The sequence below is a fragment of the Pelodiscus sinensis genome, chromosome 1 (genome assembly GCF_049634645.1).
Source record: "Pelodiscus sinensis isolate JC-2024 chromosome 1, ASM4963464v1, whole genome shotgun sequence".
Classification (NCBI taxonomy): domain Eukaryota; kingdom Metazoa; phylum Chordata; order Testudines; family Trionychidae; genus Pelodiscus; species Pelodiscus sinensis.
The window spans coordinates 195,506,181-195,530,010 of NC_134711.1; the positions used below are offsets into that span (position 1 = coordinate 195,506,181).

General features: G+C 46.4%; 1 protein-coding gene across 2 annotated transcripts in view; it reads left to right on the top strand.

Annotated features, from left to right (window-relative positions):
* Nucleotides 1-3,508: 3,508 nt before the first annotated feature.
* Nucleotides 3,509-23,830, top strand: part of BCOR (BCL6 corepressor) — a 107,091-nt gene continuing 86,769 nt past the window's right edge. Inside the window, exons 1-2 of one of the 2 annotated variants that reach the window (XM_006133942.4) lie at nt 3,509-3,532; nt 4,624-4,728. The gene's annotated coding sequence lies outside the window, so the exon portion shown is untranslated. Of the gene's footprint in view, nt 3,533-3,579; nt 4,729-23,830 lie in introns of those variants that run through there. The other variant, XM_014578961.3, reaches the window with a different exon arrangement.

The window sequence follows — 23,830 nt, forward strand, 5'->3', positions numbered from 1 at the left end:
TGTCTTTAAGTTTATTATCAGAAATGCTGTGCCTTGGCAGGCTTGGTAATATATTATATTAGAGTTTAACAGCAGCATAGTGTGTTAGGGTGAAAAATGCTGCATGTTTATTTACATATATTCAAGTATAGTTGGGATTGGTCCTGCTTTGTCCAGGGGGCTGGACTTGATGACCTCCTGAGGTCTCTTCCAGTTCTATGATTCTATGATCCTAAGTTGTTTAGTAAGTAACTAAACAACATTTAGTAATGTTAAGGTAACTGTTTTGTGCTACACACTTTGAGATATACAGTGGTCTGTAGTTATGCTGTCGACATTATGCGTTAAATGTCAATATTCAGTTTAGGGTTTTAATGTTCAGATCAAGAAAGCACTAACTTGTGCGCCTGTGGGTTTGAGAAGGATTATTACAAAGTGGGCTTCGGAGCCTGTGAGATTAGTATCCCCCCTAGTTATTAATTATTATCTAAATGGGAATAGCAGCTAGGAGTTCCAGCCAGCCAACAAACCCCCAATGTGCAAAGAGCTGTACAAGTACAGAACCAAAAGAGAGTTCCAGCCCCTTAAAAAGATCTTACAAACCAAGAAGATAGAAGACCACAGCTGGATAAAACATTCCAGAGCACAAGAAAGCAATGAGACAATATTGGTCAGTGTGACGGGCAGGTGTCACTGCTCACCAATAGTCTCCACTGTGTCAACTATTTTTGCTGGAATCACTCACAAAGGACAGGGTTGAGGAAGGTTTTGAAAGAGGATGATGAGATAATTTAGCAGAGGTTTAGGAAAAGCTCTTTGCAAGAAAGGGGCATGGCATGGGAGTAAGCACAAAGATGCATCTTTGAACATCTTGTGAATGGGAGATGAAGGCTGCCATTATGGGGATAGTGGAGAAGATCTCCAAAGGGTATGAGAGGTGATAGGTAGGTGGGAATAGGCCAGGGCTACTCAACATGTGGCCTGTGGGCCATAAGCGGCCTGCGGCCTGTTTGCAGCTTGCCGTGCAGTTTGGATTTATACGGAGCTCAACACACAGCCTGCGGGTGGGAGCCAAAGCAAAAAAGGCGTCCATATAATTGTCTTCTGTTGATATACGTTTTAGCAGTTAAATTCCTGGACTGTCATTGCTCATTAAAAGTGCTGACATATGGGGGAAAATCGGGTAAATACTGCATTTTATTAATATCAGCAGAACTGACTTACATGGGGCCTGTGTGTTGTGTAGTTTTGCCTTAATCTTTGTATTCATACCTGTCCCTGTGAAGGACACTATTTGCATATATATTTGCATGTATATTCAATCACACTTAAGTTGCAGCCCTCGGCATGAGCTGGGAGCATCACTGTGGTGCCCGGATTTCAAAAGTTGAGTAGCCCTGGGCTAAGCCATGGAAGGCTTTGAAAGTGAAAATAGCTTATTGTTGTTGGGATAGAGAAAGATAAGACAGTGGAGAGGTGCAAAGACTGGGCCACCATGGTTTATACTAGAGAAATTATCATCTGCAGCATTTTGAATGGATTTGAGCAAGAGGTATTATTGAGCCTATCAAGGCCAGAGAACTGGATGTTGCAGCAGTGAAATGGCAGATGATGAGGTCCTGGATGAGAGGGTATGAAGATCATACTCAGAGCTTCTAGGTGATTATCTTTTGTAAAATCTGGATTCCCCTTCTGGTGTCCCTGTATACCAATGTAATAAGATTCTACACTGTTTTTTCTTGTAAAATCATGTAAATACTGCTTAATCCTTCTATTGCCATTTAGAACAGCATTCTGATTTTAATGTGTTTCCATTCCTGTTCTGATGTCAAGTTATTCACTCAGAGTCATTGTCCTGTGCAAGGATAAGTTAAGATATTCTGCTTCCTGTTCAGACATAAGGACAAATTAATATATGCTGATGTGGTATATAATTTGATCCTTCATTTTAAGAGAAATTTCAAAACAAAACAAAACACTATTCAGCTACTAAATTAGACACTCTTCCTGCAGAACTTCTGAGGGCTGCATACTATTTCATTAGCGATCCCCTTGGTGTATTGATTTTTAATATTTCTATGAAATGTGGTGTACACTTGAACTCAGGGGTTAGAAGATGTTGTGCAAACCGCAAGTCTGGACTCTCACTTGATTGTGATGTTTGTGTCCCGGAACAACAGTTGGAAACAGGCCAGGAAGTGATAAACTCTCCCTAGGGGGGGGAGGAATGGAAGGCTGTATTTAGGGAACAGCGGGGGGGACAAATAACCACTCTACCCTGAGAGCAGAGAGCCTGGCTGAATGAGCCCCCCCCCCCCCCCATCACTTTAAATCTGTCACCGCCACCACCATGCAGCCAGAGTCACCATCCTGCCAGGAGCAGGAGGCACGTAGGTTTCTTCTCAAACTTTCCTGAAGCTGAGGCGCTCGCAGGCAGTTTGTGCTCCTCTGTGGCTCAGCTCTCCCGGTCCCTCCATGTTGCCTGGCTCCCCGTTCCGTTCCTGTGCTCGCTCGCTCCATGTCGCCTCCCTCCCCCGCCTGCTCCATATGGTCTCTTCCCTCCGCCCCCCCCCTCCATGTTGTCTCGGTGACTCTCCCCGCTCCATGTTATGTCTCTCACCCTCTAGGTAGTGTTTCCCCGCCGCGCTGCCTGGCTCGCTCGCGCGCCGGGCGCTGCTCGCAGCCGAGTGAAAGTGACTAGCGTTGTGATCCGGGAGGCTGGCGCCTGCCGCAGAGCCTCGCCGAGCTCTAGGTTTGAGTCAGTTTCGCTCTGTGGCCACCAGCACATGCACAGCGGAGCGGCAGGGCAGCACAAAGCGGCGAGCGAGCGAGAGGAGGGGGCAGAGAGGAAGGAAACTGGAGAAGGAGGGGGGTAGCTGGCCCAAGTATGTGCCGGGGGGAGGGGACAGAGGTTCCAGCAGGAGAGTTGTGTCGCAGACTGGCCTGAGGAAGTTACCCCCCTCCCGCGTCAGTTTCCCCCCTGAACATGAGAAATTTGGAAATCAGCATCATTTACCTGGCTCAAAACCTTGCGAGCCGAAAATTAATGGCTGCCCTGAGAATAGTGCTTGGTCTTCCATGCATCATCTGTGTCAACTAAATGCTTGACTGGGGCCCTCAGCGGAGGAATTAGCTTTCCTTGTGCTGGAAATGCATAATAGAAAAAGTGCTGAGGCACCCTTGTTTCGTAGTTGTAACTGATCCCCCGTCCCTGGATTCAGTTCTTCATTAGTCTCTTTCTTATCTTCGACTCCTCTTCCTCCACCCCCCTTTCCACTCCAGATCAAGGAAGGGCGGGGAAAGGCAGCTCAGTCAGGGGAGTGTCTGACAGCTAAGTGAAATACAACTCAATCTGTGGCGGCAGAGGATTCAGTTTAATTAAACAAAGAGCATTTGATCACCATCCTCTCATCAGAGGGGCCCATTAGCCCTGCGCTCCTTTAACCAGCCGCCAGGCCCACTGAACCATAGAGCCCAGCAAGCCACGGGCAGGACCTTTGAAAGTGTTAGGCTGGGCTCAGAGAGGGACCCTACCCCACTCCAAGGTGCGATGGTGAGTAAAATGAACATGCTATCTGAATATGAAAGGCGAGGGCCTGATTTAACTCCATCCAAGCCAGGAGCCATTGGGGAAAGTGGTTAGGATTTCACCTTCGGGCCTCGGAGCCTAGGGATGGCTCTATCTGCCATTGCCTGCCTCCTCTCCAAAGCTTGGCTCTTTCCCCAGCAACTTGCTGGTCCAATGCAATATTTAATCTCAGCCATCTTGCCATGTGCCTTTGGCCTACAAGGGGAATGCGGTGGCCTGGCAGCTATGTACTTTGCCCTATTATTTATTTATTTATTAAAAGGTTTGAGTCAGAACCCCTTTCCCAGAGGAAAGTAATGTCCCCATGATCTTAACTGCACCGATTTGTTAATTTTATAGAAAGAAGAAAATATTGGCTGTAGTTGGACAGCCTAGTAATCGTATTTTAGAGGCAGGGGCCGTCGCTGTAGACCACAGTGGCTTCGTGTGTCTTGCGGAAGCTTTCCGTTGTGGATTATCGAAGAGAGAGGGGGGAGGGCTTCTCAGACCCGTGCTGCCGGGTGGGCGATGCACACCCCCAGCCACAGTCAGCCTCACTTTTCACTTTTAAGTGCGTACAAGCAAGAAATACGCGGCTCAAAGGAATAATGACGGGGGGGGGGAGTGGCCCAAGTGCTCGGTGCAGCAGATGTTTTCCCAGCCTCAATATCTGTCCAATTAAAAAACGCCCCCATCCTCGCTGTACTCCAGTGACCTGCACCTTCCGCTTCTTTTCAAACTGGAAAATGGCCAAAGCTCGCTTAGGGGCCCGGGCTGGGAGGCGGAGGGGGTGGGGGTGCAAAGCGCTCAGGGCTGCGGTCGCTGTGCCAAGTTTCAGCCACGCCGACATTTCTGGCAGATTTCCAAAGGCAAAGAAACAGGAAAGTCGGGGGGGGAGGGGGGGGTTGTACACGCACACGGGGCAGCCCCCTTGGCAGAGAGGCAGCAGCGAGCGGGCGCTGCACCAGAGGGATGAATCAGTCAAGCCATCTGAGCGGAGCACAGGCATCTTCCGCAATCCATTCATTCATTGAAGCGCGTGAAAAGCTGCTGATCGCTGCCATTGTTACTCACAGGCGATGTGGGAACCGGAGCCTCCACTCTGGCGAGAGATAAATAGCCTGTGACAGCGCCTCCTCGCAAAGAGATCGCATCGCATTTCACACGGCGGACGGGCACAGGTCTGTGTGGCGCTTTCATCCTGCGAGTCCCTTTCCAACAGCCGGCTCTCCTGGCCCCGCTCCCTCTGCTGGGCCGCCCCCCCCCCGTTCCCTTTAGGGCTTTGCAGCCGGGGGACGCTGCAGCGTGTTCGCTTTCGGAGTGTGTGGTGGTCCGGAGTCAGGCTCGCCCTGGAAAACGCGGTGTGAAAAGGCTAAGCGGGCACAGAGCCCTTCCCGCCCCTCCTCCCGCCGAAGTCTCTTTTGTTGAACTAGTTTCAGCAACCTCTGCCTTTGCAGCAAGAGCGCTACCGCTGCGCTTTGGTCTCAAGGCCGTAAGGTAGGGCTGCCTGGCCCCCGGCGGATTGCTGGGACGAGCGTCCTTGAGCTAAGCAGCAGGCTGCACAACGTTATCGTGCAACTCTGGTGTAAATATTGAAAAAGTAGGACGTGAGCCTGTCATAACGGCTTTTGCTGGGGAGGGGGCGGGGGTCATTTCGGACGGCAGCGCTAGGGCCCTAGGGTTAGGCTTGTTTACACCTCCCCGGCAAGCAGAGGGGCTCCAGATTAGGAGTAACAATCACGCTTTGGTGCAGACCCTGGAGCTCCTGCTGGCTGATCTCGCAGGCACAGATTTGATTGCAAACGGAAATCAATGGTCCACGTTACAACCCTAATGGGGCCGGGCGCTTGCCCTGAGCATTTGCCCTCAGCGTCGGGGGGAGAAGACGGGGTTCCGTGTAAACGGAGCGAGGCTGACACTGGCCTAGCGCACGCCTCTCCCCAGGCGGAATTCGAGCTCAGGTAAACGCCAGCGTGACAGCTCTTCCAGGCTGGCCGCTCTCCACTTTCCGCTCCCTTCGAGGGCTGATTTGCGTGCTGGGAAAACACGGAGCCTTCCCCATCCCCGTCTGCGTTACGTCTGGAGAGCAGGGCTCTCAACATAAGGCCCCTATATAAAAGATGCGCCGCAATGGGGGGGAGAGGGCAGGGAGGAGAGTGAGTCTCGGCTAATGGAAGACAGTGCACTTGGGTGAAAATCGGATCCCTCTGTGGCACATTGCGCCAGTTCGGAGTCCCCCAGACACATTTGCTGGCAGCCTTTGCGCTGTGGCCAGGCAGCCAAACGTGAGGGTGGCTCCCGGAGGAAATCGCTACATCTCTGCCTCCAGGCTTTTCCAACTTTGAGATGACGCGCTGCGATCCCTGCGAGCAGGCTCCAGATGAGGTCTGAGAGAGAAATGCGCTGTTCTGTCTGTGCCTGTGTCCTCTCGGGTTCCTTAACGAGTGGAGCTAATAGATTCGGCAGTTGCTGTACAGGAGTCTCTGGGCATCAGGAAGCGCCTCAGATGCAAATCACAGAGGGGACGATGCAGCCCAGCCATGTCATGAAATATTGAGAAAAATCTGCTCTTTCGCAGAGAAAAAAAAAATAGGCCGAGCTGATGTGAATGTGTAATGCGAGGTTAGCGCTCATTGCCAGTGAGTCATTACTTCCAGCCTGCTGCTTGGATCACAGCACATTTCAGGTACAACCATCCTAGGGAGACAGTGCCTGGGCACACAAAGCAGGAGACTGGAATCTTCTAAAATTATGGAGCCTGCTTAAGCGGAGGCAACTGTCTGGCTCAGTCAGATTTTCTTGGCTTGCAGTTTTCTTAGGACAAGCGCCGTCCAAGGGACGCGGGAAAATGTTTCTTGGCAGGATGTCAGAATTTACAGGATTTGCTCCGTGCCTTGTAGCCCCATGAGAATGCAGGCGGGGTTTTCCAAACGCGTCTTTCCAGTTACCTTTAATATAGTTTTAGGTGATTGTTTTTCCTTTTTCACTTGTTTGTGTCATGCTAGCCTAGTAAATTGCCTAATGATTTATTGCCTGAACTATGTGCTTAATTTGTGAATATGAAACAGATTAAAAGGAGATCGGCACATTTGAGCAGACAAGCCAAAGCAAGACTAGCAGCTGTTTCAAATCTGTAAATGTTCTCAAGCTCGTGTAGAATTTAAGTTGGCCAAACTGCAGGAGTCTGTTCCAGTTCCTGTAGGACTGAAGGCCTGATTCTGTTCACACCAGTTTCTAAACTGGAGTGACTCCATTGATTTGAACGGCGCCACTTCGGATTTAGATCTCAGTGTGAGGAAAATCAGACCCCATCCTACTGCAGGATATTGGACTGGTTGTAGAAATCATTGTGTGAAGTCAGTTAGCTTGTAGAGAGGCCAGACGGAATGGTCACTGAGACTTTAATATGTGTGAATTTATCTCCATGATCAAAAGGGTCTCGTGACTGAAAAAAGACGAGCACCCAGACGGTTAATATATATACATTGTCCTCTCCCACTAAGAATTAACTCGAGTTAAAATAAATTCAGCGAGATGAGGGTGGATACTGAAACGTGGTACAAAAGTAATACATAAGCCGGCTGTGGGAAACAAAGACAGAAATAGTTTATTCTGCAAGTAAACTTTAGATGGAAGTGACAGACAAAAGATAATAAAATAAATACCTTTGAGGTAGCCCACGCTTGCTACTTTCTGTATACTTCCTACTCTGAGTTATCCAAACAAGGAACTAGTACAATCAAAACTCTTCCTTTCAAAAGACTCCATGCTCAGACAGCAGTTTGGCTTTTCTCACAGACAATGTCACACATCAAAGGATAACAGCATGTTCCCTTAGCTGCTTATTGCTATGCAACTCAGGCAAGCAGATATAATGTCCACGAACTGTGGACTTCTCTGGATGTTGATTGACTATCTCGGTAGGGCATCACTGAGCATCTAGTGTTTGTTAAAGATTATGATGGGAAAACATTGGATCACTAGGTCACTGGATCTTTTCGGGAAGGCGCTACAGAGCCGTAGTGGGCCTTTTAATTTAAAATGGAAACTTGCTGAGATTTAAAGAACCCGTGGCCAGAGCAAAAATATCGGAGGGAAATAGATTAAGAGCCAAATTCTATTGGCTCCGGTATTGTAAAAAGTCACATTGGCTGCAGTAATTGTCAGAGAATTGCCACTGGCCTTTTTGTCTGCCACCCAAATGCTCCTGCTAATGTGCCTCGCCGCTCCCATTTTACGTTGGATTAAAGTTTTATTCCTGCTCTTCTGTCTTTTCCCCAGACTAATATGTGGAGGCTCACGGAAAAGCGCAGAAGGTGTGAATTATCTGCTCCTTGCAAAGTGACTTCTCGATTCTGCCTAGCGCATTGAGTGATGTCGCTGGTTAGCGTCACACTTGTTACAAATATCCTGTTTAAAATTCCGAGCTTTACTCCACCAAATGCAGGCATTAAAGCCTCTCCTGGCTCCGGGGAGGGGGGCGAGAGAACGGCCTGGCACAAAACGGGGACCGTTGATCTGGTCCGTACGGCAGCGCGGTGCAAGTTCTGCAGCCTTCCCGGATTTGCCAGAGTTAAGTGCCAGAGGCGATTGTTAGCTGTGAATGGCCAACATTCGCTGCCTGCTGGCAATCCAGCAGTGACCGTGCTGCAAGGACTTCCTGGGTTTCAGAGAGGCCTTGCTAGGAAGGGGAGAAATCCCCTGCCTCTTCATATCAGGCTACCTAGATAAGAGTGGTAAAAAGTCTGAGTCTAACTTTAAAAACAAACAGTAGTCTTGTGGCAACAAAATATATAACAAAAATATATAGGATCATGAGCTTTCCTGGATAAAAGCCATTTCATCAAATGAAGTTGTTTATGTAACAGAGAGTCTGGTTTAAAGAAGAGAGGGTATTTATGGGTTGGGGGCAAGGAAGACATCAGCCATTGACAAACCCTTGCAAAGGAGCACACAGAAGGGCCTTCTGAGTGCAGCTACAAAACGCAAGACAGAGAGAGGCAAAATCTATAACCTGCCCTATATCTCTAGATATTGCTTAAGAACACTTAGCAAGAGTAGGTCATCCTCAGCAGAGCAGAACAGACAGCCCTAGCGAAGAGACAAATGACTCAAGTGCCCTTGTTGTACCCAAAGTTAGCGCTTGTGCCATAGATGTGTCTTGTGCCAGAGCTGTAGAAATAGCTGTAATGGGAGAGGAAACTGACTTTGTCCAAAGCACAATGACCAGGTGTGCAAAAACAAAAGACAGAAGTATGTCGCACTTTAAAGACTAACAAGATGGTTTATTAGGTGATGAGCTTTCGTGGGCCAGACCCACTTCCTCAGATCAATATGTGGAAGAAAATCAGCACAACCATATATACCAAAGTGAGTGCTACATAGTTCTGTCTTTTGTTTCAGCTACACCAGACTAACACGGCTGCATCTCTATCACTATTCAAGTGTGCAAAGTAACTGAACAGATTGCAAACCCACTTGATCCCTAGTCTTACCTTGTTGCCATTTAGGGTGCATCAGTTTAGGATAGAGCCATAAACACACACACGGGCTATGTCTACACTCGCGGCTTCTTGCACAAGAACATCTTGTGCAAAAAAACATCCACACTGCCATGTGCGAGCTGTGTTTTTGCACAAGAGCGCCCTTGGCAGTGTGGATGCTTTCTTGCGCAAGAAAGCTCTGATGGCCATTTTAGCCATAGGGCTTTCTTATGCAAGAAATCCCTGCTGAGCGTCCACACTGCCCGCTTGCGCAAGAGCTCCTGCGCAAGAGGGCTTGCACCTGTCAAAAAAGAGCGTAGCTCTTGCGCAAGGAGCCCCCTCTTACCACGCCGTACTGTAAATTTACTTGCGCAAGAGCAGGTAGACAGTGTGGACGCTCTGCAGATTCTTGCGCAAGAAGCCGCGAGTGTAGACATAGTCAAGGTGTTAAAACAACTTTATCTGGGATACAATGTAATGTAACCTCTGACATGGAAAGAGATGTGTGTGAGAACGCAAGAACACACCCCCATGAGCCAAAGAGCACATGAGGAATCTAGAGGCAGAGTAAAAGAGCAACAAAGCATGTGCCAGGCCATGAACCTTCTTCAAGTTGGTTCAAAAGAGCAACCTTCTTTCCTGTTCTTGCAGTGTCCACCAAGTCCTAATGTCCAGTTATTGTCTTATCAGTGAACAAGTGAGTAATGAAAAAGGTTATGGCAGAAATTCATTTCTAGGGTCTAGGCACCTTATTCTGGCTCCTCCACAGAGCTGTTGTTTTGCCATGGATATTCAACATCTTAAAGGAGCCTATTCATAAATAACTAGGTTTGCTGTAGGGATGTAATAGTGTTGTCAATTAACCGATTATCCAATAAGTAAACACTTATGGGTTTATGCTATAGACTACACACATTTCTCCCCGCACCTGCCAGTAACTTTTTTAACAGGCTGGCCAGCAGCCCAGATCAGTTCTGGCTCATGCCGGATCCGGGACCTACCCCCACTGTAGCTCTGCATTTAAAGTGTGTTAGGAGCAAGGCGGGCAGACAGTCCGGTTCAGTTCTGGCTCGCACCGGGTCTGGGAGTTTAGCCGCTCCCCTGGACAAGGGTTACTGCCACCCTGTGCTGCTGCCTCTGTATCAGAGGCAGCAGTGCGGGGAGACAGGCAGCTAGTCTGCGAGGGGAACTGTTTTTTAAACTGGCTCCCTGTGCAGACCAGCTCCAGTCTAGCACCCCGCGTTGCTGCCTCTGATACAGAAGCAGCAGTATGGAGTGGCAGGGGGCTCCTCGGGAGTGGGGTTGGTGCACACTGGCTTCCAGCCCCAACCCCAAAGACTATAGAATAGTCGACTAACCAATAAGATTCATGAGGTTAATCGACCATTCAGTTAACTGATATTAAACATCCCTGGTTTGCACCAGTACAATAAAATGCCTAATTTATTTTAAAATAAGTATGATTATCATACAGAAGCACTTAGAAAGAAAATGACTAAGAGACAGAACATTTCCAATGCTTTTGCCCTGGCTTTAATAATCCAAGCTAACTACCCTCACCTATACCAGGAGTCTAGACCTTGATTACACTTGAGAAATTTACCTTGACAAGAACCATGTGGTCCTGTTGGCACATTTGTAAAATGCATCATGTCCACCTGGATTATATGCATGCCAGAAACCATTTGGATTAGACATGCTTTCAGCAGGGTGCCAGTTCCATCAGATCCAATTCAGCCTACACTGGTCAAGTGCCAGTGCAGGTTTTACTATCAGAACAGAGTGGTTCAGACAGTTCTCCCTCCATTACTGTCCCATGATGCACTGGTAGCATTTTCAAATCCCTGGAGGTTCTTCTGAGATCTGTGCAGGGAACTGTGGGCTACTACCCTCATTGCCATGCCAGATCCAGTCACGAGTTTTAGATGAAGACAGAAACTCTGCAGCCATCCCCACGCTGAGGAACAGTGCTTATTTCCTTCCCCTTTCCCTGATTCTTCTGTCCACCAGTCCCAAAGTGACCCAACTTTTCCTCCACTTGAAAGTCTGAGCTCAGCATGAGACCTTCCACCTACTTTTATACTAAAGTGACCTGTTCTCATAGTACTGGGGGAAAACAGAAAGGAAGAAGCTTGGAGATCAGATGTACACCATTTAGAGCAGTGGTCACCAACCAGTAGACTGGGATCTACTGGTAGATCTTGAAGACTTTGACAGGTGATCCTGACAGATTTGGCCGGGAGGCTATCAAGTGCTAGCAGTTCATCTGCCTCTCTCAGCACTAGTGTGCTATTCCTGCCATTTGCCTTGGAGCTGCCTCCCACCCCCTAGGAGACTCCTGCTTGCTGTGCAAAGCATGGGGAAAAGAGGAGAGGGTGCTGATATCTGGGTGCCCTTCTCCCCCCCCCCCATGTCCCATCTCCATAGAGCAGAGGGGGGGACAGGGATGAAGGGAGTTTGCTGGCTGCTTTTGGGTGTGGTGCAGGGCCAGGGTGGCGTGAGCCTGCCTTAGCACCACTGTACCACCATCCAGAAGCCACCTGTGGTAAGCGGTGCCCAACTGGAGCCCACATTCTGAACCCCTGCCCTGGTCCTGCACCCCTCACTCCTGCCCTAGTCCTGAGTCCTCCCTGCACCCAAACTTCCTCCCAGAGCCTGCACCCTAAACCCCTTCCTGCATCTCAACTCCCTGCCCCAACATCAGCTCAGAGTCCCTCCCACACTCCAAATCCTTTAGCCCAAGATCAGAGCTGGCATCCCCCTCCCCTGTACCCTAGTCCACTGCTAGCTACCTAATAAAAGTGAATGAGGATGGGGAGGGGGAGGATGGCATGAGCAGGTGCGGAGTCTTGGAGAAGGGGTGGAAGAAAACAGGGTAAGGGTGTTTGAGTCTGAGGTAGATCCTGGATTGCACTTAAATTCAAAAAGTGATCTTGTGCTTAAAAAGGTTGGAGACCCCTGATTTAGAGGAATAGACTATCTTCTTCTTAAGTCTGTGGACACTGCCTGGCACAAATTAAAGAAAAACAACTTAAAGTAAAACCAGTCTAACCTCAAGATGATTCTTACCAACCACCACAGGACATACCACACTAATACCAACCCTGGTACCTTCCCTTGCAACAAACCCCGTTGCCAGCTTTGTCCACATATTCATTCTGCTGATACCATTCTTGGACCTAACCAAGTGAGTTATAAGATCAAGAACACATATTCCTGCGCATCCAGAAATATAATCTATGCTATCATGTGCTGAAAGTGTCCGTCTGCTATGTACATTGGACAAACGTCTCAGACACTTCGCCAAAGGATTAATGCCCACAAAATAGATATCAGACAAGATCACAAAGAAAAAACAGTTTCTTGCCATTTTAACCAGAAAGGACACTGTCTCAATGACTTAATCACCTGCATTCTGCTACAAAGACCTTTTACATCTGCACTTGAAAGGGAATCCTCTGAACTGTCATTCATGTTAAAATTCGACACTTTCCAAAAAGGACTCAACAAACACTTGAACTATCTCACCCATTACCAAGATAGTTTCCCCAATTATCACCTCTAATACCATTAACTCACAAACATCCCACTCTCCCTACCTCTAATATCATCAATTCACAGACACTTACCTTCCTTCCTTCCCCCCCACCCTGCATCCCCCTCCTGTTCTGCAATGTGATTTGTCCTTTTCATATTTGTTCATCTTTTTTAATTGTATCCTTTGGTATATATGGTTGTGACTACTTTCTTCCACTATTTGATCTGAGGAAGTGGGTCTGGCCCACGAAAGCTCATCATCTAATAAACCATCTTGTTAGTCTTTAAAGTGCTACATTGTCCTGCATTTTGCTTCAGGTTTTTACAGTCTAATTCTTCCCCATTTATTTCAAAGGAGAATTAGTTTATTCTTGGCCCAATTTTTTTTATGAGTTGCCTGGATTAATCTCAGACACTTCTACAGACACAGAAAAACTTTGAACTTGTTGTTGTGTAGCTTAATTAATTTTTAAGCTAAATTGGAGTGCTATTTATGTATATAATATTTAAAATAGGTAAACAGTGAACATTTACAAAAAACTCACTTATGTTCAGAGAGCAAGTACATGGCCTATGCATCTCTTAAATCCGATTTACATCCTCAAAACAGGACTGAAGTGAGGTATAAGCCTAGCGCTAGCCTTTTGCACAGGGGTGAGCTTCATCCACAGAGAAGAATAAAGTTGCACAAAGCTATATTGGCTAAGTGGCACCTACATCAGCCAGCCAGCAGCTTGGAGAGAACAGAACAGAACAGATCTGGGTTTGGTGAGTGAGGCATCATGGAGACTGTTGATTTCCTTTTTAAAAGCACTGGCCCAATAGGCTGTAGTAGAACAGTTCTCCTAGTCCAGGTTCCTGCAGCCCCCTATGATATATGATATTTAAACAAGGATATGTCATTATTGGCTTTAGCCACATTTATCCCAGTCCTGTTCTCCATGAAACAGTCATAGAAAGGACAGTCATATTCCTGAGCATACAGTGACCCAATGCTGCTGCCCATCTTCTAGTTTGAGCTCTTTAGCTTTAGAAAAAAATTACAAAATGCATTTTCGCTCATTGAAATTAACGTGGAGCCCATGTGAGTTGCCTACAGCCTAATGGTGCTTTAAGATGACTACTCCATGTTTACTTTCTATAGAGAGGGCAAATCGAGAATGGGAGGTCTGCATAAGAGTCTTTTAGAGAGCAGTGATAACTGTGTGAAAGGATGTCTGCCATCAAGGTGGACAAATACAGCTCTAGACACAAGCTTTCTCTTAGTTAGGAGAGTTTGGGCTGTATGTATAAAGATCAAGCCTGTATGTTTCATCATAAATGGTGGTATCTGAAGCTACAAATGAATGAATGACTGCTGCTGTTTGGAGCTGAATGCTGTACCATGTGTCATTGCAAAAGTAATTTCCCCTACATAGGCAAATATCAGGGGCCAGGACATGGGGGCAGTTATCAGGTGTGTGCACAAAAAGGTGGCTTAAACCTCACATTTGCACTGCATTGTGTTGCTCTGTGCTGGCCGATTACCGTGTGCTGTGTTACAGCAGCCTGAGGCTCCTCTAATTTACACCAGGTTTTAAAGGCTCCATAGGGGCAAAGATGCATTTGGGGATTTGCACCATGCAGGTGTATCAAAGCCACGTTATCTTTCCTGTAGCCCCATCCCATTTACACTGATACACTGGCAGCAGGGAAGATGATTGGCAGACGAGACCCTAGTTCTGGATGATCACCCTTATGTAGGGTAATTTTGTTTTTGTTTTTGCCGGCTTAACTAGCTTTATCACCAGACCATGTGAGTGGTGCGGCCATACTGCACATGCTGATCTGGCCAAAGTCTCTAATTTTACAATGACCTCTGACATAGTCTGCATGCCTTCTTGGTCCTTTGTGACTATATGAATGATTGGGCTAGATTGCAATTCCTAAACCAATAAGATTAATGTTGACTGTAATCATCTACTCAAGCGGGTGTATGATCATGATAGAAGTTTGTATGCTCATTCCCTGAATGGAACTTTTTCTAAAAGATCAAAGGAACCAATCGAGAACACAACTTAGTCTCCATCATATTTGGTAGAATGAGTAATATAAACATTAATGCATGTCCAAGTGATGTGTGTTACACAGAAGCAACATTTAGGAGGGAAGCAGAAGGGAAGCCTGTTTATGAGACTTGGGACATGTAATTTATAAGAAGATATCTGTCTAGTATGTTGATATAATTGTTTTCTGTTATTGAGGAGGTTGATATGAGAACTCTGCAGGGCAGAGAATCTCCCACTGTATGTTTGCATATGGCCTAGCACAATGGAGCCTGGAGCTTTGAGTGTGTATCTAGGAAATACTGTTATACAACCAATAAGTTCTGTAAGGTAGAACTCAATCATCATTTGTTATACATATATGAATCTAATCTTTTGGCATGCACTGAGGTGACCCATACAGCTGTCTCTGAGTTAAAGTGCTGGGGTAGCTTGAGAATAAAGAGGGGAAAAGGGAAGGCACAGGTGCTGCGTAGCTAGTTAAGACATCTATCATCCAAGAACCTTTGACTGATATTCTCACATACTTGGACAGGCAAGTTGAGCCATTAGACCTGGTCATTCTTAGCTCCAGAAGATGATCTGGAATATAACAGGGATGAACATAACAAGGGTTTTCTGAGTAATGTCAACTATCACCTCTCTTCTCATGTTTATAATTTACAATTACTGCTGGATTCAGGAGGAAAGGCAGAAAATGCAGGACTTCTGCAGTGGCTTCTTTGTACTTCATTGATTAACAGAGCTTATGGGCTAGCACTAATCTGGAAGCCCTAGAGTAGGTACTTTTAAGGAAAAAGCACTTCACTTTGTCTGTAAGATAAAGCACTGCCTACCTCGCACAAAACAAATGTTCCTTAGTTAGATGAACTGATGCCCAGAATGCTGAAAACAATATCCTGCATGAAGATGGGTGACTGCTAAACAAGTCAGTGTTTTTAATAGTCTATATTGCAGAGAATCACTATGAAAGGTGATCTGTGAAGGATATTATACAAATGGATTTTGATTTATTTGCTTCTTTATCATGGGGAAAGAAGGTCTGAATGAGATCTTTTCTTTATTTTTCAAAACAAAGCTCTCCCCATCCCATTTCTTTATTTTCTGGGGGGGAGGGGGGGGGTTAACCTTGATAACATCAGAAAGGAAATATCATTGGCAAAGTTGGCAGATGATACAAAAATTGGTGGAATGTAATTATTATAAGGATGGGTCTGTTCTACACAGGGATCTGGATTACTTGGTAAACTGGACTCACTTTGAACCACGTGCATTTTAATACAGCCCAATGCAATGTTATACATTATGGGACAAAGAATGTAGGTTACAATTCCAGCATGGGGGAACTGTATTTTGGAAAGCAGTGAGTCTGAAAGAGGACTGCAGAGGTCATGCTGGAAAAAAAATGAACATTAGTTGCTGGTCTGATACTGTAGCTAAGGGTACGTCTAGACTGTGTGTCCTGAAATAGCAATGCTGCATCTTTAAAAGTGCTCGCTATTTCCTGAAATAGCAGGCGTGCTATTGCAGTGTCCCTGTAAAGTTAAGGGATTTGTTGGAATAGTGCATTATTTTGAAATTTGGTGCAAATTCCAAAATAAGCTCTTTCAATTTAGACTTGGAATAAACTACGCAATTTGCATAGCGCAAATTGTGTAGCTTATTCCGATGGAAGGGTGCTGTCTAGATGCATCCTGGAAGAAAACACACTATTTTTGGGTGTGTAAGCAGGGGACTATAGAATAGATAGAGGAGGTGCCTTTAATGCTGTAAGTTTAAATCAAGATTGGATGCCTTCCTAAAAGTTCAGGCAAAATGTATGGGCCTGATGAGTGGGTGAAATTCACTGGCTTGTGTATGCAGAAGGTCAGACTAGATGATCATAATGGTTCTTCTGACTTTAAAATATGTGAATCAGGTATTTCAAATCTCCTAATCCCTGATATCCCCAAAGGTCTCAGAGGTGTATAGTGAACACTCAGATCACAATTGTAAATAGGCCAAGGTGTTGCATCTTTTTAAAATAGACTCCTCATTCAAGTATTCGTTGGGCAGTGGAGTTTTAAGTAGTGATTAACAAACAAGACAAAGTTTAAAAACAGTCTGATAAACCCACCTCCCAGTTGTGCAGCTTTGTCTTATGATGCCATAATTTCACTATCAGAGGGGTAGCCGTGTTAGTCTGAATCTGCAAAAGCGGAGAGGAGTCCCGTGGCACCTTATAGACTAACTGAAGTGTTGGAGCATAAGCTTTCGTGGGCAAAGACCCACTTCGTCAGATGCATGTCTGACGAAGTGGGTCTTTGCCCACGAAAGCTTATGCTCCTACACTTCAGTTAGTCTATAAGGTGCCATGGGACTCCTCTCCGCTTTTGCATAATTTCACTAGTTCTCCAACTGCTGTAATGTTACAGATTATGTAAGACCTGAAATGCTAATGTCAATAAATAAATAAGCAGCCAACACCCTTGAGTGTCCCTTTTCCCCATAACATCTCCTTTCAGCCCTTCTTTATACCTACCATTTGTTTTCCTTTGCAGGTCACTTTTAAAGATAGAAATCCATTCTTTATCTATCAGGACTGGCACTTAGCTTAAGGAGCCCTGCAGCTTGCCTGAAGGGATGGCAGGAGAAAGGGTGGGGGGGGGGGGGGGGGGAGTTAGAGAGACACCTAGATTTTTCTTGGGATTAATTTAAGATATTACTTTTATGAGGTTTTGTAAAAATGCCTCCAGCCAATACATTAATCTGTAATTGAAAAAAATTAAAAAACAAATGGTCCTGCAGCACCTTAGGGACTAACAACAAATGTAGATGGTATCATGAATTTCTGAAGAAGTGGGTTGTGCCCATGAAAGCTCATGATGCCATCTACATGTTTTGTTAGCCTCTAAAGTGCTGCAGGACTATTTGTTGTTTTTTTTTTAATTCTCCAGCCAATTGTCTTTTCTACCACAAATTTTTTTCCTGAAGGGAGAGAAGGGAGGTAAGTTTCCAAGGCACAAACTGCATCTAGTCCCTTATATGAAGAAAATCTGCTATGAGTCTCAGGGGTCTTGTAAATCATACCTGTTGCTCTGTACTGAAGGTACAGTCAATGCCTTGTTAATCTTCCTCATCAGAAATGGAACAAGAGAAGGTAATTGGTGCAACAAAACAGAGTTAAAAGCATCTCAGAGACTGAGCTCTGTTATTTGATGTTTTAAACACACACAGGAGTGTTTCATGTGCAAACAGTAAATTGGGGAACGATGTCAGGGAAACCTTGCAAATTCATCAGGAAGGCAGACTGCGCAAACTTTGACCAACCATTTTGCTGACACAGTCACACTTTGGATAAATTTCATATGATTGGCCACCATCTTCTGGCCAACTTCATGTTCTCTAGGGACTTGTTCATGAGCTCCTCTTGGCAGATAAGAGGGTATCAGTTTACACACATTGTACACGGGCAAGATAGGATGGTCAATGATGATGGAAAACAGCACAAGAAAATGTGAATTCCTAGCTGGACAGGGGTGGAAACCCATTAGTTGTACATAATTTGAGAACACAGATTAACTTGTCATAACATACTACTCTAAATCTGTGCTGCTCTCAGAACAACAATGCAAGAATCCACGTCCTATGGGAACCCAGGAGTAAGCAGGAAGTAAAATTTTCATGCAAGTAGATGACGTAGGTTAGGACATGTTCTGAACTATAGACAGGATCCTGTAGTTCTTCCCCAAACAAAACATCCAGTGGCTGCAGAGTGCTCCCTACCATAGCCACAGCACAAAAGTCTGGTGGGAGCTTATTTCATTCAATTTCAAATAATTTAAGATTGCAGGGCTTTGAGAGAGCATTGTTAGGAGCACAACACAAGAGGATGAAAGGATCTGTGTAGTTCATTTTACATGTCCAAAAGGCATTTTCATGCTCCATAATGAGAAGGGATAATTTTGAGGAAGTTCAGATCAAAGGGGAAAACATCATGAACATTTGCATAATTGCCGGATTTGGGAAAATAATAAGACAAGCCTGCTGCTTAAGAACCTTGGCATGACATAGGCCTTCAGCTGAACTTAACATCTGAGGTTAGTGGCCTATGTTTACCTACTTGGTCTAAAGACCTCCTTGGGGACCAGAGAGGGAGATCTGGAGAGGAGGCTAAAAATAACTTTGACTTCACAGGACAAAAAGAATTAAAAATAGGCTAGCTTAGCTAGCTGTTCCAAGCCCCAAGCAGTCCAGGCCTGACTGGAAGAACTGCAAGCGGTATGCAGGGAATAGCGTCAGAGCTCTAGAATATGCGGGAAGACTAGATCATTGAGGGTCATTGCCTTCTTGAAGAACCAGCTCCTTTTGTTGCTAATGACTCGGAATGCCAAACCACTGTCAGGGTGTTCACCAAAGGCTCTAGGTGAAATGCACATAGTTTGAATTAGCTGCTGATGGCAGGGGGCGGGGTTTGCAGGAACATCTACTGTTTAACGCGGCAACAAATACAGTTTAAACAAGGCAGATAATTCCCCCAAGTGTCACCCTGTGGGGCACAATAGACTAGTCAAACGTTTCTCTCAGAAATGAATGGTGCAAGAAGTAGGCGAGAGTCTCTAGTAAGTTTCAGTGTCAAAGAAAGGCGGGGGCGAAGAGTCGGTTCGTTAAGACCCCGGGGTTTATAGAAAAATGCGACAGAGACATCCGAGTTATCCCTTTTCAGCTAAGAGGGAGGGAAACGCCAGGGAGAGCTTCCTGCCACAGAGTTAGCGCTAGCTAGATACCATCCCGCTGGAAGACACATTTCTGCCAAGCGAGCAAAGATTGTAGGTTCTGAAAGGACACACTAGAGCACCCCCCCTCCAAACCCTTGGCTGTCACTAGCCATTTGGTACTTCTGTGGATTACTCTGTGCTCTTACTTATGTGACATATGCCTCACATAGCAAACACATGTCTTACATAGCCTCCTCCTAGTCTGTGCTCAGAGCCTCCTCACCAACCACTTTGCTGACACAATCACACGAGGAAGACTTGTATAAATGGATTAAATTGCACCTTCCCATTAATACAGAGAAGCACTTCACCCAAGAGCGCTTCTGCATCAGCGCTATACAGTACTTTCTATAGTCTCTTCTGTAATGATCTGCTAAATGGAACTGTCCCATAGCTGGTTGGTGAGCATAGCTTTCTGAAGAAGGCTAGTGCATGCCTTTCTTTCAGCACCCCAGAATAGATATTTGATGCAAGTGTGATTTCCCTGCTACAGTTAATGTGTCATTGTGCCCATCATAAGCTGCCTGTTCAGGAGGCTAACTGGAAAGAAAGTTTGAGTTGAAAATTTTCCTTCAAAAGGTTTAACTAAGATGTTTCCTATCAGGTGTGTTTGTATGGACCTCTGGCACCCAAGATGCGGTGGTTGGAATCCAATCAGCCATGTTACAGATGTGAGAAGGACAATAAAACAACCCTTGAAATAAAGATGAACAGCCAGTAATAAATAGCTTCTTAGTCATTATTTAAAAGTGTGGGTTTGGCCTATATCCTTGTTCCAGAGATATTTCAACCGTGCATACTTTCCCGAGAAGAAATGTATGTGAAAAAGGAGAGGAGCCCTTATAGTCTGGTAGCTAAAGACCAACCTTGATGAGGACTTGTGATTCTGCCCTGCTCCTTGCTGAATTAGTGCAGGAGTCTGATTAGTCCTTTCAAGTCAGTGAGCGTTCTGGGAAATAACATTATTTGTCACAAGCTGCAGTCAGTCCTTAAATAATTGCTCCTTCCTGTCAACCTTATTCAGACAGAAATCGCTATCACTTTAATTTCTCATTATTTTTAGGAGCAGATTTTTAAAAAGAGAGACAACTGTGCATGGGCTAAGAAGTGCAAGACCTAAATGTTAGTTCCTTGGCTTTTGCCACCGCGGTGTTCTCTAAAGGACGTTCTGGTATGCAGATTGGTTTTCGCACAAGCCCCGAAGTGACTGTGATACCAGAAAGGTCATTACACACTTGTATAGATTTTTTTTTTTTTTGAGAAACAGGCCTAAAACGCAAATATAAACCGGCACCGAATAGCCAGGCCACGTGACTTAAGTGTTTATTCTTGCTTGGGAAATCCAGTCTGTGTGCACAGCCTCGTCCTGCTTTCATGACACGGGCAAAACTGCCACGACTATAAATGGGGCTGGGCCCTCAGAGAGCACAGCCCGTCAGCTCTTAGAATAATTTCCCCTGTCATTTATAACAACCCCTCCCTCGCCCCGCACCCTTCGGGGAAGGCATAAGTGAAATGCAGGAGGAAGGGCAGAACGGGGAACCAAAGGCAGCTGCGCGCAGAACAAAGGTGCTGGAGGGTGGCTTTTGGTGCTGGAGCAGCAGAGCCTTGTAAAGGAGAGATTTCTGTCCACGCAGATTTCTGCGTGCACCCTTTCTGTCCTGCCCTTGAACTGGCGTGAATATCTGCCTCACAGCCCGAGAGTAAATCACATCGAGCCTGGCTCCAGCGAGAGCGGCCAACGCTTCCCTCGGTTGCTAAGTGCTCAGACGTGGAAGATTTTTGCTTTCCAACGCGGTCTGTTTTTCTATACAACATTTACTTTGGGAGCCCGCAGAAATGCGTCCGCCCTTTCTTGTGAAGAGCGTGACAGCGGCTCCCATTTTCGTGATTACAGATCAGTTTAGGAGCCCCCGTGATGACGAATATCAAAGTGAGACCAGCTTGGAAATCCTCCCAAATCCTGGTTTTACTGCAGCTCGCTGGAGATTTTTGACCAGGGTGCATCAGAGTTAAGTGAAGGGCTGGCGGCTTTTCCCCCTTTCAATTTACAGGCCAAACCTGCTCCCCCTCCCCCGTGCTTGTTTAGCAGTGTAAACTTCTGCCTATTGACTGTCAGCGTTTCCTTAGGCGCAGGGATTTTGATCAAACCTTTGTGATCCGCAGAGAAGCAAATGCAAATGTCATTTTGAACATTTAACTGAGTCAACAGACAAGGCACCGTACGTCTATCGGTTCAGTAATATGGCTCTGAGGGTCAGCCCACATGATTTTAATCGTAAAAAACAATAATAAACGCTCCCCTCCGCCCATAACGAGCCCTGCTGTAATCGTATTAGCCCAACTGCATTTAAGGGGGAAAGCGTTTGGTGTCTGCCTAGCCAAGAGCAGACAAAGGTCTGAGAGGCAAGGCCTCGGAGTGTGCCCCAGGGGGTCGAGGTTTGTTAATGTTCAATCCGGAACAAAAGACCAGGTTAGTGAAACATCTCGATATTGTTCTCGAACCGCGCGGTATAGACGAGGTAGACTTTCCCTTCGTTTAACAACTGAGTTCGCCAGTCAAGTCTGTTGACAACATTTAAAATGGAGGAGGAAGTGAAAACCCAACCCATAGGACAGAGTAGATCAGCATACTGCTTGTCCTTCTGCCACTTTGGCATAAAGTCTCTTTGAAATTATGCTAAAATAACATTGTGCACAAGTTAATGATTTATTTATTTGGCTAATAACGTTCACATTCCCGCTTATATTTATCTAGGCTAAAGACCATCTGTAAAATGCCCTGCAGCTGTAGTCAGGGCTACTGCAGACTGCCTTAGCACCAGAAATCAATGTCCCTGAAATGAACAAGTGGACAACTTATTAGCTTCAGTCACTCCACACACCATTTCTTGAACACGAAATAGATGAAGTACACTGAAGGAAACATTTGAAAAGGCCACATGCAAACCCTTTCGCTGCTGCCGATTTAGAGTGGCTAATTTTACAAGTCACAACTGACCATGCACAGTAAACAAAAAACAAAAAGCTTAGAACGGGGGTGTGAAAGAGATCACATGCTATCCAGATATAAATGACGATGGAAACCACAGATTTAGCTCTGATAAAGGCGCTAGAAGTCATTGATAAAGGTGTCTCATTTCTCTTTTTACAGAAGGCAAAACAGACACCTTCGGTGAGATCACACTGTCGTACAAAGCCTTTGCCTAGAAATACCAGCACTCATTTTGCATTTTACACTTAAGGGGGAAAATATGTGCTTTAATGCAAATCATCATTTCACAAATAGATTTGCAGACATACAAAGCCTCTGCCGACCTGACCTCTTCCTACACAGTCCGTACCTATAAGCTTGGGCAAAGTGGCTAACTGAAAACACCACATCCGTAGAGCAGCCATTATCCGTAAAAACGCCTTGAAAAAAATCAGTCACAACTCAGGCCTGTTTTTAAAAGTCCGATTAGGAAGGGCTGGAAGGAGCCTGCGACTAATCTCTGAGGCCTTCATGCATCCCTGGCGAGCAAGCGCTCCAATGCCATGTGTAATTAACATAACAGGCGCTAAGTTAGGAGAGAGCAACGCTGAATTTAATTTGCAGACTTTAAAAAAAGAAAGTTAGCACTTGGGCAACTCTGACTGCGTCGTACCCGGAGAGAGAGATTGCAGAGCTGTTAGATAAGCGAGTCTGTCTGCCCGGGAGTGTAACACCGTCATGCCGCGAGTCCCCACAGAAGAGCAGGTTTAACAGGGACAAATGCAAAACGCCAAGGCCGCCTTTTGCAGGCAGCGCCATAAAACAACTCCAGGCAGGTAAAACTCCGCGGAGTGCCTCTTGCACTCGCAGGCCACCAACGCACCTCCTTCCCACTCCCCCCAGGCGCGCACACGCCCAGTAGCTCTTTCCCCGGCAATAAAGGTGTTGGAGACCATGGAGACGGGGAAGAGGAGGGGGCGCCCACTCACATACAAAAGCCCAGGGCAACAACAGCCGGCTCCGAGCCAGCTGGAGCCCAGCGAGGTCACGTTGTGTCTCCAACCCAGCCAGATCCCCCGCCAAAGGTTCCGGCCCCCCGCTCGCCTCCCTGCCCTGTGCCCGTGGGGGAGAGGAAGGAAATCGGAGGGGTGCGGAGAAGCTGCTGGCGAAGCCCCCCCACCCCGCCTCCCCGGCCAGGGAGCAGCGCGCCACACAAAGGCGAGCCTGGCCGGGAAAGGCGGGGACGCTGGGAGGCTGACGGGGTCCGGCCGAGTAAGGGGGCTCGGAACCGTGCCCGGCTCTGCTGGCCTGGCGGGGAGGAAGAGGAAAGCGAGCGAGCGAGCTGGGCTGAGGGGGGAGGGGAGGCAGCGCCATCTTTTCCTGGCACAGCCGCTCACACAGCGCTGCGCTCGGCCACGGTGTCTCTCGGTTTCTTTTCAGCAGCGGAAAACGTGCGATTAGCAGGCAGCCATGCGAGGCCGCCCTCC